At 37.7% G+C, this 12,936-nt stretch overlaps 1 long non-coding RNA gene across 1 annotated transcript; it reads left to right on the plus strand.

Annotated features, from left to right (window-relative positions):
- The first annotated feature begins 1,699 nt into the window (after positions 1 to 1,699).
- On the plus strand, positions 1,700 to 12,734 carry LOC310901657. The gene is made up of 3 exons (XR_014585980.1): positions 1,700 to 2,147; positions 8,909 to 9,045; positions 9,648 to 12,734. It is a non-coding gene; the product is annotated as an uncharacterized lncRNA (long non-coding RNA).
- Positions 12,735 to 12,936: the final 202 nt, after the last annotated feature.

The following is a 12,936-nucleotide window of genomic DNA, read 5'->3' on the forward strand; positions in this document are numbered from 1 at the left end:
CATCTAATGATCCTGAAGTTGGGAAATCAGAGTGTAAACAACTGTTGTGCAGCCTTTCTGCCTCTGGAAGAGATAGGAATTGTATCTTGAATCTTGATTACAATACTTAAAACAATTCTTTGGATATGCAGAAGAAAAAGCAACTGATGAATTTCAGATGAAGGGTGCAGTTTTAATGGTAGTCACTGTTCAGAAATATGCATATGGGTAATATCAGATATGTTCAGGTATTTAAAGAATAACTCACTTAAAACATTTGATATATAATTGCAAGGTCAAGTGAAGGTGAGAGTTTTCAGGTGCTCTGAGAAAGACTGATAATGATTTTCCCACTATCAAGTCTGTTTCCAGTCACTCATTCACTCATCTTTCTGAAGATCTTTTCTAACTGTCTCCTCTTGGCCTGTTCAGAAATTTTTGCAGAAAATCTGAACAATTTCAAGTGTGAACTTGTTAAAAATAAATTAACTTCTTCCATTATACGAAAATAATAACCTTTTACCTTTATTTGAATCTGTTTAGCATACAAATTCCTGGGGGGGGGGGGGGGGGGGGGGGTGCAGGGGAGAAAAAGAAAAAAAAAGGTTAAACATGGAATACATGCATCCTACAGATAAGCTGGAATTGGATGAACTATGATAATTGAAAATTAAATAATTGAATAATACATTAGATCCAAGGCTCCAACACATTTTATTAGTAGAAGACCAAACCTAATTATCAGAATGAAGTGTGGGTATATGTGCTTTCCATATTGCAACAGCGAGTACCAGAATTACACCCATGCACCAGGATGTACCAAAACCAGAATCCCATGGAGCTGAGAATTATCTACACAAGACAGACTGTCTCTGCCTCAGAGAACTAGCACCTAAGAACAAGGCAAAAGAAAACAGAAAGAAATAGTAAACACTTTCTAACACTGGTAATTGGAAAAAAAATCCAAAATAAATAACATATTAAAACAGAATAGGTTCCCTATCAGGGAATCAAATTTCCATGACCAGGTTTCTCTGACATTAGAGAACACATGTGAAACCCTACAGTAAAATAGAAGTTTTAATTCCACTTCAGTGCCAGTCCACACAGAGAATGAGTTCCTAAGAGTTCATTATCAGTTCCTTTTATCTCAAATGCCAGAACTATGAGTTATTGATTTAAAGATAGCAACCCTGCTGATAATTATGTATTGCTATAGGGCCTAATTTCCTTTTTTTCCTCTCTCTTTGTCTGGTGTTTTAAGACCTTGAAGATTATGCATAAATGTATATTTTTAAATGACTACTGTAAAATTAATCACACTAAAATTAAGTAATGTGACGATTAAAGTGGTATCGGCCACCTTAATTCCACAGTCCTGCTTGAGCATTGTAATAGTCTTAATTATATCACCACATGCTATAAGAACTTCTACCATTCTCAGTGTATAGTATGAATTGTCCCTGGGATAAATTCAGTGATTTGTACTGAAAGAAACACTTGTTCATAACACCTTTGTTTCATTTATCACTGACACTGGGAGGTGTAAACTGAAACAGGAGACAAGATGTTCTTTTGAGTAAGACAGGTGAAATCTATCCCACCAAATTACACTTTGTCCCTGCCCCTCTTACAGAGACTCTCATCAGCTAAGCAGAAAAGCTTTTAAAATATTTTCTCAGGTGACTACTGATTATGAGTTTCTCATTAAATGGTTGGTTTGAAATTCTGCTTTAGGGGTCAAAGTTGAGAATTTGCAGAGGAAACTGAAGTTGGTAAATGCTATAAGTTCAGTCTGAAAATTGCTAATAGTAAGTGTTCTGATAAAAATTAAGTTCCAGATAACCTGAAGTGGGTATCTAAGACTGATAGGTATTTTACATCTAAGTTATTCTGTGCCTTAGTTTTTCCTCTGTAAAAAGAAACCAATATTTGTTGTACCTCTAAATTTGCAGTATTAAATAAATAAATTGATTACTGTGGAATAATCAATGTTATATGAGTTAGTATTCTGTCTTCAAGGACAGACAATTAGAGTAAACATTGTATTGATCCACGTGATGATATTAATATAATAAATAGCTTCTCATTGAGTAAGTATCAATTGGGAACAATTGAAAACAAGCCAAATACCTCAATGAAAACATACACAAGGACCTTGTTCAAAGGTAAGTTTGAACTTCACAAAAAAAGTAATAATAATAATTTTGGTATTTCTTAAGCTTGAAAGACAATTTTGCAGGAGAAACGTTCAGTATTTTTAGTATTTAAATTTTAGGTGATCCTATTTGATCTAGTCATTGAGTGAATCAAAAAATACAGAAAAAAAAACTACTGCTTTTCAATAGTGAATACATTTATACTGCTATGTTGCAATCAAACTGGAATTTGTTTTTTAGTTCAGCTCTTGAATGGGACAAAGTGATAATTATAGCTTATCAGTGACATTTGTTAACCATGAGAGTTCCAAATACATCACTTCATTTGATTTAGTATTTCTTGTTGTGCAAGGTTGTTTATTGCCTGATTGATGTCTGTAGTCTAACCCACTGATAAGAGCTATGAAAAGTATCAAAGTGTATGGCTTTACTTTTGTGCTGTTAATGTGCATTTAAACAGATAAAAACAATCACTGCGAGATCCACAGATAATTGCACTAGATAAGCTACAAGTACAAATTTTTATTTATATGTCTGCGCCTATGTTGAGTAACAAGAAAGCCTATAGCTTTGTGGTAAAGGGAACTTCTGTGCATTAATAACATTAGAAGTTGATTTTTTAGAAACTGAATTTCCATCAGCTTATGAAAAACGCAAAAGACTGCCAAGTTCAAAAATAGTCTTTCATATATCAGAACTATTTGTGGTATGCTTGTCTATGGCAGATTGACTTCAATCCAGCTAACCAAGCTGCCTTTTAGTGATACTTTACTTATGATTAAGCCCTTACTCACTTGTTGTACAGACTGTTTAACATTTATAATGAAATTTTATTAAAAAGGTTGCTTCTGTGGTTCAGCCACCTTTTTTCTTTTTTCAAATTACTAATTACTACAGGGGAAATCCTTCCTACACTGATAACCGAACGTTAAAAAGAACAGTTGCAGACTAACCAGAAATATTCATCTCACTCCAAAGTTAATCTAGACCTATAATCCAAATAAAAACTTTCAGACCAAAGTATCAGAGGTTAAGCTGCTAAATCTTGTGCTTGAATAAAATTGGTGCATCTTCATGGCCACTTATTAGCAAAAAATAATTTTTAAAACACTTTTGTAGGGAACTTGCCTGAAATTTTGGTTCTACTGATCATAGACTGGCAAAATTATATGAAACTAAATCAAGGTTTTATGATTAAAAATGTGAGGCTTTTTTTTTTCATAATAGGTAATCACTTATGTTGAACAAAACTGTCAACATGAAAGGTACTTTTGCTAAGATGGAGGTCCATTATTAAATTGTGGATAAGTATTATTTTTCTGCTTGAGGGATTGCTTAGTTAGAAAATTCATCAATTTAAATTGATAAAATCCATTTAAATCCATTTAAAAATCCATTTAAAATAAAATCCTTTTAAAACTTATGAGGAAAGAACGTAACAGTGACTTTCAAAGGAGAATTGCCTTAATGAGGGAATTCTATTTTGATAGCCAGTTGGTAAAGAGGAAGGCTAGGCCTGGAAAGAAAAAAGTACTGTGAAAGTCCCAGACATGAGGAGGAAGAAGATAAATCACAACATATGAAAAGAAGCATCCTAAGAGGGACTGGAAATTGATCCTGCACAACCAAGAAAGAAGGAGCTTCTGGTTTTTGGAAATTGTTCTGTGCACAATCCTTTTACTGACCTGTGGTTGATACTTCAGAACAAGACTTCCTTCTCTTTCAAAAACTTTAATTAGAGCCCCACAGAATCATTTTTCTCTGGTGTATGTAGCACAGTGGTGAATGCATGCAGTTATGCAAAGGACCTTTATGCTCAGAAAGTTTTAAAAGAAATTTAGCTAAATGTATTTCACAATTGCTAGTAATATATATAAAGGGAAAACACTAGGGGTTTCAGGACGGGAAAACAAAGGAAATCAGCAAAGGCTGGTGAGTTTTCTCGAAAATCAAGGAAGGAAGACACTGAAGATGCACTGTACTGAATGAAAGGGAAATAACTTGAGATAGACTTTGCAGAGATGGCTGGAAGAGCTTTGATTTCAGTGAGACAGGTATAAAAAGCGTTGACAGAAGCCAGAATCTTTCACTGTCAATTGTAAACTTTTCTGACATTCAGTAGTGATAGCCTTATATTTTAGTCCAAAGCTAACAACTAGTTGAATGTGTAGCTACCAGATCTGGATGCTATTGCCCCCACCGTGTCCTATGTGATGCAAGGTAAACCCCCAGTGGAAGCTTAGAGAGTTCATTTTGCAGATGCAAGAGACCTTGCTGTACCTCGTTCAGCAAACTATATTGAAGAAGCATGGCTACAATTTGTGTGATATCCCTATCCACTGTTGCAAGAGAGAATACTCCAGCATTGCCTGCCGTCTTATTCAAGTTGTCATGTGGAATGACCAACAGAACCAAATTTCTTCTCCATTCTCTTAGAAAAAGAGGGGAGCAATGCAGATTAAAAATTTGCTCAGGGATAGCTGCCCAAATCCCACTGAGCATTTGTAGACAGCAAATCTGCAGTAGTTGGGGAACAACTTGGACCGCAAACCTAAACTTGTCTCCCGCAGAAAGGAATTCAGAATATGTTTGTCCATTAGCCCTATTGGGGAAAAAAAATAAAAAATAAAAAATCTAGGGCCAAGAAAGCCTATATTCCTACACTAAGTCATCTAGATGACTTCTACAGCCAGTATAGAAAGCCATAGCCAGAAAGTACCAATTAATTCCATCTTTAAAAAGGTCAATAAGAAAGTAAAGTTGAATCAACAACTAACAGGACCTATCTTTCTCTATTAGTTATAGAAAAAGTCCACGTTAACAAATTCTGTAAAATAATTCTTATGCAGAGCAACCAGCCATCTCTGTTAGGCACCCACACTTGGTAAAAAAAAAAAAAAAAAATTACATGTTTCCTCATTGCAAGAACCTTTTCATTCATCTGTTGCTGTTCCTCAGTGATCACTATGATCTCCTCAAACATCACTTCTACTACTGTATTGCATGGTTACATGGCATTTTATAATTTTATTCTTTCTCCAGTATCAAAAAATGTCTGCCACTTATTATTGTAAGTGGATTGTAAATGAACAGTTTGACACCAAATGTCAGATTTTTCTGGAGGCAGGGCTCTGGCAAGTGGCAGATGTTTTAATTCTGCACTTTTAGGTATTCCAAGATGATCAAAAACTCAATATACAAAGAGTAACGAGCAGTTTGGCACTAAAATGTTCCTAAAAATTGAAATATTCCCAGTTTCTTCCTTGATAAAGATTGATATAACTCTGTTTGGAAATCCCTTAAAGACATGATTTTTCCCTACCTTTTCTGTTATTTCCTCATTCTCTGAAGTAGAAATATTAACCCTCCTTTTTAATTTTCTTTCTTCAGTTCATGTGAGTATTCAGTTTCTTTTCCAGTCAGGAGACTGAAAGTGCAAACAAAAACTATAAAGAAGAAGAAAACAACTCGAGTAATAGTTTCCAGGACTGGAGGGGGAAGGGAACAACTGGGTATAACTATGGTGTTGGTTTTTTTTTTTTTTTTAGAATTCCTGTTCTCACTTTCTCCAAGACTTTTTCAAAAAAGAAATACCGTATAAACATTACATTTTTAATAGATGTTAGTGTTCATTACTTTACTTTCAGCACAAAGAAGATTTAAGGATTAAAAACACTATGCATATACTTCCAAGTTAAAGAAAGAAATGACTACACTGAAATTACAATATAACTCCATTGCTGAATGTGTGGTTTGCAGCTTTTGTTTTCCCTCAGGAATTTAATGCATGCTACTTTAAATTATAATTTAATACACTTCATCATATATAACCTATTTTTTTTATCATAGCTCAAATAGTTTTTCACTTTGTATGTACTACCAGAGGTATGCATAACAGAAGTGAAAAGTCTGATTAATACTACTATCGGGAGTGTGTGCTGATCTCTTATATCCAGAGAAGTTGTAGGTTATTTCCAAGCTGATGTCATTTGTAGAAAAAAAAAAGCATTTTTAAAATGCCTAACATGATAGGGAAATTTATAATCAAAATACATCTTCCCTGATAATGTTTTTATGCAGATTATCCTACCTGACCCTTTTTGCCCCTTTCATTCTGCAAAATACTTCAGGACCCTGAAAATAGGTATGACATACATAAGAGGTCAAGACTGCATTATGAAAGACATATAAAAATAGTACTTAAAGAGGTCTGTACTTTAATAGGTAAATCCGAATTATATCTGTGCACTGCTTATCTGAACAGAAATTATTTTTCTGACAGCCATCCACAATACTTATTTGAGCTATGAAATAATCACAGCCTTCACAGCTTGTTAAAGATCACAGAACAACCTTTCCATCATTCGTGTTTGTTTCTAGATAGGTGTTAGCAAACAGGCAGCATGGAGATGCTGACCTAAGGCCAAGGGCTCTCTGTAACAGCCAGGTCTCAGATCTCCACTGCAGCCAGGGACACTCAGGTATCTTCTGCCCTGGACACCAGGCATTTCCCCGGGGAAGTGGAGAACTGGATCCTGGCCCTGCTGCGACCTTGCTGGGGCTCATGACCCCAGGGCTGGTGTGAGCTTCTGGGCCCTGGAGCAACTGGAGGAGCCCAAGTTGTAGGCAGGGCTAAGCAGGAGCCTCCCCTCCCAGCAAAGTCTTTACATCTTGCAGAGGTCTGGGTTCAGCAGGGATCTGCTGTAGAGCGATTTAAGTGCTGTGGGAAGATGGAGGAATTTCAGGAGACATATACCAAGCCCAGGGATAGTAACTGAGAAAGGCACATGACATGAGAGATGTGGGATGGGCAGGTGCAGCCACAAATGGGCAGTGAGCACAGGGTGGGTATGATGGGGAAAGTGGACCTGTGTCACTGCGGTTGAGTAGAGGGGACTGTGGGGAGATCAGTGCCCACACTTGGGCAGTGCCTCAGGAGGGTCTGTGGAGGTGAGGCCCTGCACAGCCAGACACCATGCTCCCTGGGAGCAGCAGAAGCAGGGTGCCCACCTAAGGGACAGGAGTCAGGAGTTGCAGGGAGATCCCCAGTCAATGTCCAGGCACCTGAGCAAGGGAGCAGGACAGACTCACAAGCAGTGCCCATGTCCTCCCAAGAAGCCAGACCATATGGCAGCACTGTGGCAACAAGGCAGGTCTGGATTCAACCCAGTGAGTCAATCGCAGGTTGTGGCCAGGATCAGGTCCTGCAATTGCTGGGCAAGTCCCTGGTGGTGAGGCTGTGCCTGAGCCAAGCCGGGGAGCCAGTCCACAGACTGAAGGCTCGATCAAAGGGCTGTATAGACAGGCAGGGCCAAGGCAGTTCTCCACCATGGCTCAGGAAGGCGTGAAGGGCTCGGGCTGACCTTAGAGGTCCTTGATGCGTGGGTGTAGATGGAGCCTGCAGGTGAGACTGGCAAGGGCCTTTATGGTTTATTAGTGCAGTCAGCACCCTCCCTGAAAATGCGAATTGTGAATCAGAATGGATAGAGCTGTGCCAGACTGTGGTTTTACAGGTACATGTAAACTATGGTTTTGTATAGGTACAAAACTAAGTACTGGCATAACTGTCCCTACCTAGAGCAAAATAGAAACATGATTGTTCCTACCTGAAGAGGCATTCTCAGGAAGCACAAAAGACAGTTCTTAAATTCAAACCTTATACTTCTCTAAGCAGTACCTTCTGATTTCTCTGTAAAAAGCTGTATTACAGAAACTAGGAGAGAAATGGACTTAAAGAGAGTCCATTCACCTGCCTTAAAGGCTGTAGCATTATACTTATACCATTTCTAACAGCTGTTTTTAAAAATCTTTGGTGACGTCTTTCCATAAGGCTTTTGCCTCAAAGCTATAAGGTTCATGCCTTCCTGGAAGACATCTGTTTTGTGTGTTTGTGGTTGTTTTGTTGTTGTTCTTTTTAACTTTTAATAGTTTACCCCAGTCTCTTTGACTTCAAAGTCTGTTACTTCTCGTCTTGTGTGTCAACGATATAGAGAAGAGATTATTTCTTTCTTCTTTCTGTTAGTTTCTTACATTTTTCAAGACTGTTACCAACTGATACCTCTGTCTTCTCTTCTGTTGATTAAATAACCCCAGGTCATTCAAGTATTCATCATACGTGACATGCTTTAAGATGTGGACCACTTGCTGCTCATTTCTGGATTTTCTCCAATTGTTCTGTGTTCTTCATGGCATGTGATGCCCAACATTGAAAGTATTACTCTGGTTGATAAATACATACACACTAAATGCTAAGTATATAATGAAAACACCAGAAAGTTTAGTTTCAGGACGTAACCTTGCATTTGTCTTTTCTGCATTTCACCCTTCTTTTCCAGGTTGTTTCTCAAGTTTGTCAGGAGCACTTTGAATGAAGTATGCTTCTAGTGTACTTGGTGTCATCTGCAAGTTTAAGAGTCATATTCTCTATTCTTTCCTCATAGACACTAATAAAAATAGCAAATAGGCTACTAAAACCCTGCTCAATATAGCCTTCTCTTCTGGTGATGAATGACTAATTAATAATCTGTGAGAACAGTTTTCCATCCACCTTTGTACCCACTCTATAACAGTTTAATCTAGACCATTTTTCTCCAATTTGCTTGTGACAATATCATGTGAGAAAGTGTCAAAAGCATTACTTATGCCAGGATGTAATATCAAACACCTTTCTGAGCACAAAGCCATGTTCGTCTTTGTGAGTGAAGCTACTTGACACAATTTGTTCTTAATGAATCTATACAGGCCATAGATTATCTCCTGTTTTCTTCCAGGTGTTTATAAATTATTTCAGTACTTGTTTCAGTATTTTGTGATAAGAAGAGTCCCAGAGTCTTTTTTCCTCTCTTCATGAAGTACTCACTGTCCTGCAGATTTTCAAGTACCAACTGCTTTCTAAAAGTTTACAAAGGTAACTGTGAGTGGGTTTGAGGTCATGTCAAGCTTGTTCTGTAAGTGTTTAGTGAGGAACTCCACTGAGCCAAGATGATTTGAAAGACAGGTTAATGTTTTTTAGTAACTCTCATCCCCCGTTCCCTCAAATGTATCTTATTTGTTTCTGGTATTAATTCTGCTGGCCTATTGTAAAACATCCCTCATTAGTCACTAAGGTCACCCATCGCAAAGATAAGTTCTTGATCTAATCTCCATCTTTGCCCAGCCTCAAAGGACAGTTTAGTTGTGCATCTGAAACTCCCTGACCATAGCCTCCACCAAACCTTGCTGGCACTGACCCAGGTGGAGGCACAAACCCTGCAACCACTGGTCCCATAAGCTTGGTCCCATAATCTACTTCTTTTTCCTTTAGCTAAATAGGTTAAACCTGTCTGTCGTGCTTTTAGATACCCAAGTGTTTGTTTGGGGGAGGGGAGAAAGGAAAGAAAGAAAGAAAGAAAGAAAGAAAGAAAAGAATAGTGTCTTTAACATCAGTAACTTAGGCAAAATATTTTATCCTAAATAAAAATCCCTTGAAAGTCAAGGACACAACAAATATAATTGTTCTTCCATTCCCAGCAGAGGCAAACCATACCTACCCATACTCTAGAGGAATGAAAGTTAAAGACTTCTCAAAATGAACTGAGGAACCTGATGCTTTTCTTCAGAACTGCTGTAAACTGAAACATCATTAATAAATTTTCATCTCCAATCTGAATAGTTGACTTGAAACAAAGGCTGAGTTGCAACGAGTGCCTGGAGTACCTTCACAGGACAAACATCCTGTTCACCAGTTTATTAGCTATGTCTATCCTGAGAGCTTCCACATACAGAGTTGCTCTACAGGTGTTTCAGCTTCACATCAGGATGAGACAGAGGGGTTTTTGAAGGAAAAGGAGACACCCAGAAAAAGCAGGAAACACAGTGTATTCTGGCATGCTTCAGTGCACTCCTGATCATCAAATTCTTCAGTATGGTTTATCAATAGACTAGGATTGTAGCACACAACTGGGTGTTCACCTGCTTCTCAGATTCAGTCTTGCAATGCAATTTACTTTAGTTTGCTTCTAAGACATTTTCTTTATCTATCCTAGCTTTTAGAACTGATGTCCTAGCTCACTTAGCCTTCTTGAACCAAAACCAAGCTCCATCTCCTTAGAAGTGCCAGAATGGTATTTACAGAGGCTGTTTTAAACAACGCTATTTTGATTTCTTTCTGTTTCTCTTCTCCATGTATCTTCTGTAGCATCCACACATGACTGTTGAATCTCAAAAATTCTTTAGAAGCCAATTCTTCAGATGCCCAATCTCCAGAGCCAGCTTGACAGTCTTTCACAGTCACTGAAATGTTGATGGGAAAGAGTAGGAAATAATTCAAGGACTCTAAAGGGGTAAGATCATACAGGATTTCATCAATTTTGTTTCTGATAAAAAGAGAGAGGTTGGCAATAAAAGGAAGAAAAAAAAATCAAGGGTGGAGATAAGGAGAACAATAGTAAAGTAAGAAATAAAAGATTGCATTGAAGTGGTATCTCTGGACATGAAACCCAGTAGGGAAGAATTATTCCTTGGCCTGAAAGATGAAAAAGCTGATGGAGGATGGAACAAATTGTACTGAAGGAAGAACTGGATTTCTTTCAAAACTGCACAGCAGCAAAAGAACAAAGACAAAGGAGTGGGCACTAAGAACTGAGCCAAGGCTCAGGATTAATGGGATGGTATCCTACACTGAGAGGAAAGCATGGAAATAAGAGAGAAAGGAGAAGGTGAAAGGATTGAAAAATTGCTCTACAAAAAGAGAGGATGTAAAAGTTAACATGAGGATACCAAGGACGACAGAGTAGTTCTCCACATCCCAAGGTGAAGATTCTGAAAAGTTTGAAAGAAAAACAATATATAACATAAAAGAACACAAAGCTTTGACATGTTGGACAGATGTGCAGACGTAGGGATTATCTAGAATAAGAGTAGGAGCTGGAGGAGAGATTAAAGTTTTCAAAATGTTTCTCAACATTAAATAAAACATGTATATTTTGAAATAAGGATGTTAGTGACATGATAAGATCAACTCCCCCCATCACCAAAAATAAGGCATGGTCTGTGAAATAAGAGTCCATATTAAGAGAACTGCAGAACACTTGAAAGTGGATTTTTTTTTTCTTACTTTATGTGTGAGTGTATGTGACAGTTGAAAGATAAATGCCGTAGAAGATGGGCATTGTCACTCAAGAAAGAGAAGGAAACAAGTTGTGGATAGATGTAAAGCAATGATTACAAAAAAGGTTGGAGAAATATATAGAAGCTGGGGAGCTAGATGAATGTCTATGAAAGTGAATGCTGATGATGGAGATAACTAAAAGGGGGGAATGAGCTGAGAGTGATATGCTCCGATCTGTGAGGTAGAAGTAAAAGTGAGAGCGAGCATAATATGAAGGAGTAATTCCTGCAGTAAAGGAATGGAGAAAAGGAAGTTCAGAAGAAACAAAATGATGTTAGGATATGAGGATGCTAGGAAAAGAGCAGCGATTTGTGTAATGAGAGAGTCAGAAGTAATTGCTTCTAGAATTTAGTCTTTGTCTTCCTACTGCACTAATAGGAAGACATCACTCCCTCACACTGTGCACAGTGCAGAATCCCCACAGATTGGGGGCAGAGGGAACATGAATGGGGAGCAGAGTGAGTACATCGGCAGACACACATTTAGGATGATAAAGTCCTTATGGACTTTACAAATGGGCTGAGGTCAGAAATATTCTGAAATGCAGAAATTCACTTACAAGCACTCTTTTAGAATTACCCTTGTTCACTGGGAATCCCCATTCAATGTACAAAATCATCTGAGAATTGCCAGGATGAATCACAGCAATGGTCCAACCTGCCCTAGCCAATACCAGACATGTTAGGTTCCAGACATCTGTGTTGTAAGATCACTAAAAATTATGTTGCTCTTTAAGTCACAGCCCTCATTTGCAGTTATTTCTGTATGTGTTCGAGCTGAAAGTCCCCTCTGTGTAAGCCATTTTCCTTCATTCTAACTCTAAGATCGCAGTAAAAGCAAATATATATCAAATAAATAATGTGTTTGTAATTGTTTCCTCCAGTCTCGTGGCAAACTTGATTTTTTTTTTCTCTTTAGTGACAAAAGCACAAAGGTCACAAAAATTAACGTAAGCAAATGTCAAGAGATGAAAAGGCAAAAAAATTACAAGAAACTAGTATGACCACTGAACTGCATTCTCATGCATCAAACAGTAAGACACCTCCACCCTGGGACACAAGAAACAGCTGGAATTATCAGGAAACTTAATGGCATGTAGGTATCCAGAGAAAATAACAATTCTCTTATAAGTATTATCTTTTCTATCCACCTGTGATTTAGTGGCCTTGAAATACCAAAAAGCAGTTCATTATAAATGTAGATCCAAAGAAGGAAACATTACCAAACCGAGTCGCAAATGTCCTTTAGGCAATGGCGTTTGTTGTGTATGCGTTTCAAAGGATCTAAAAAATTGTTTCACTGCCTTCATAAGTGCACCACAGTGATCTTCTGAATCCTACAGAAATTCAGGCTCTGATTCTGTAAGTGGGGATAGCTCACTATACATCAGATTAATTTCCTGAGTAATTCTGTTAATTTTGTTGGAATTACTCTTTCATTTGAAGTCAAGCACTGTTATCAGCATTTCTATGATTAGCAAAAACAGTCTCCAAAATTCATAGAAGTATTTGTCAAAGAAAGAGGTCATTTAACAGGATTCTGCCAGGGAATGAAAGTGAGATGTAGGGCTTAGACAACCTAATGTCACGTTGAGGAGTGCTCCGCAAACACAGAATGTTGGTGACATACCTGATATTCTACCTGGACATG

The sequence above is a fragment of the Anser anser genome (assembly GCF_964211835.1).
Source record: "Anser anser genome assembly, chromosome: 1".
NCBI classification, from domain to species: domain Eukaryota; kingdom Metazoa; phylum Chordata; class Aves; order Anseriformes; family Anatidae; genus Anser; species Anser anser.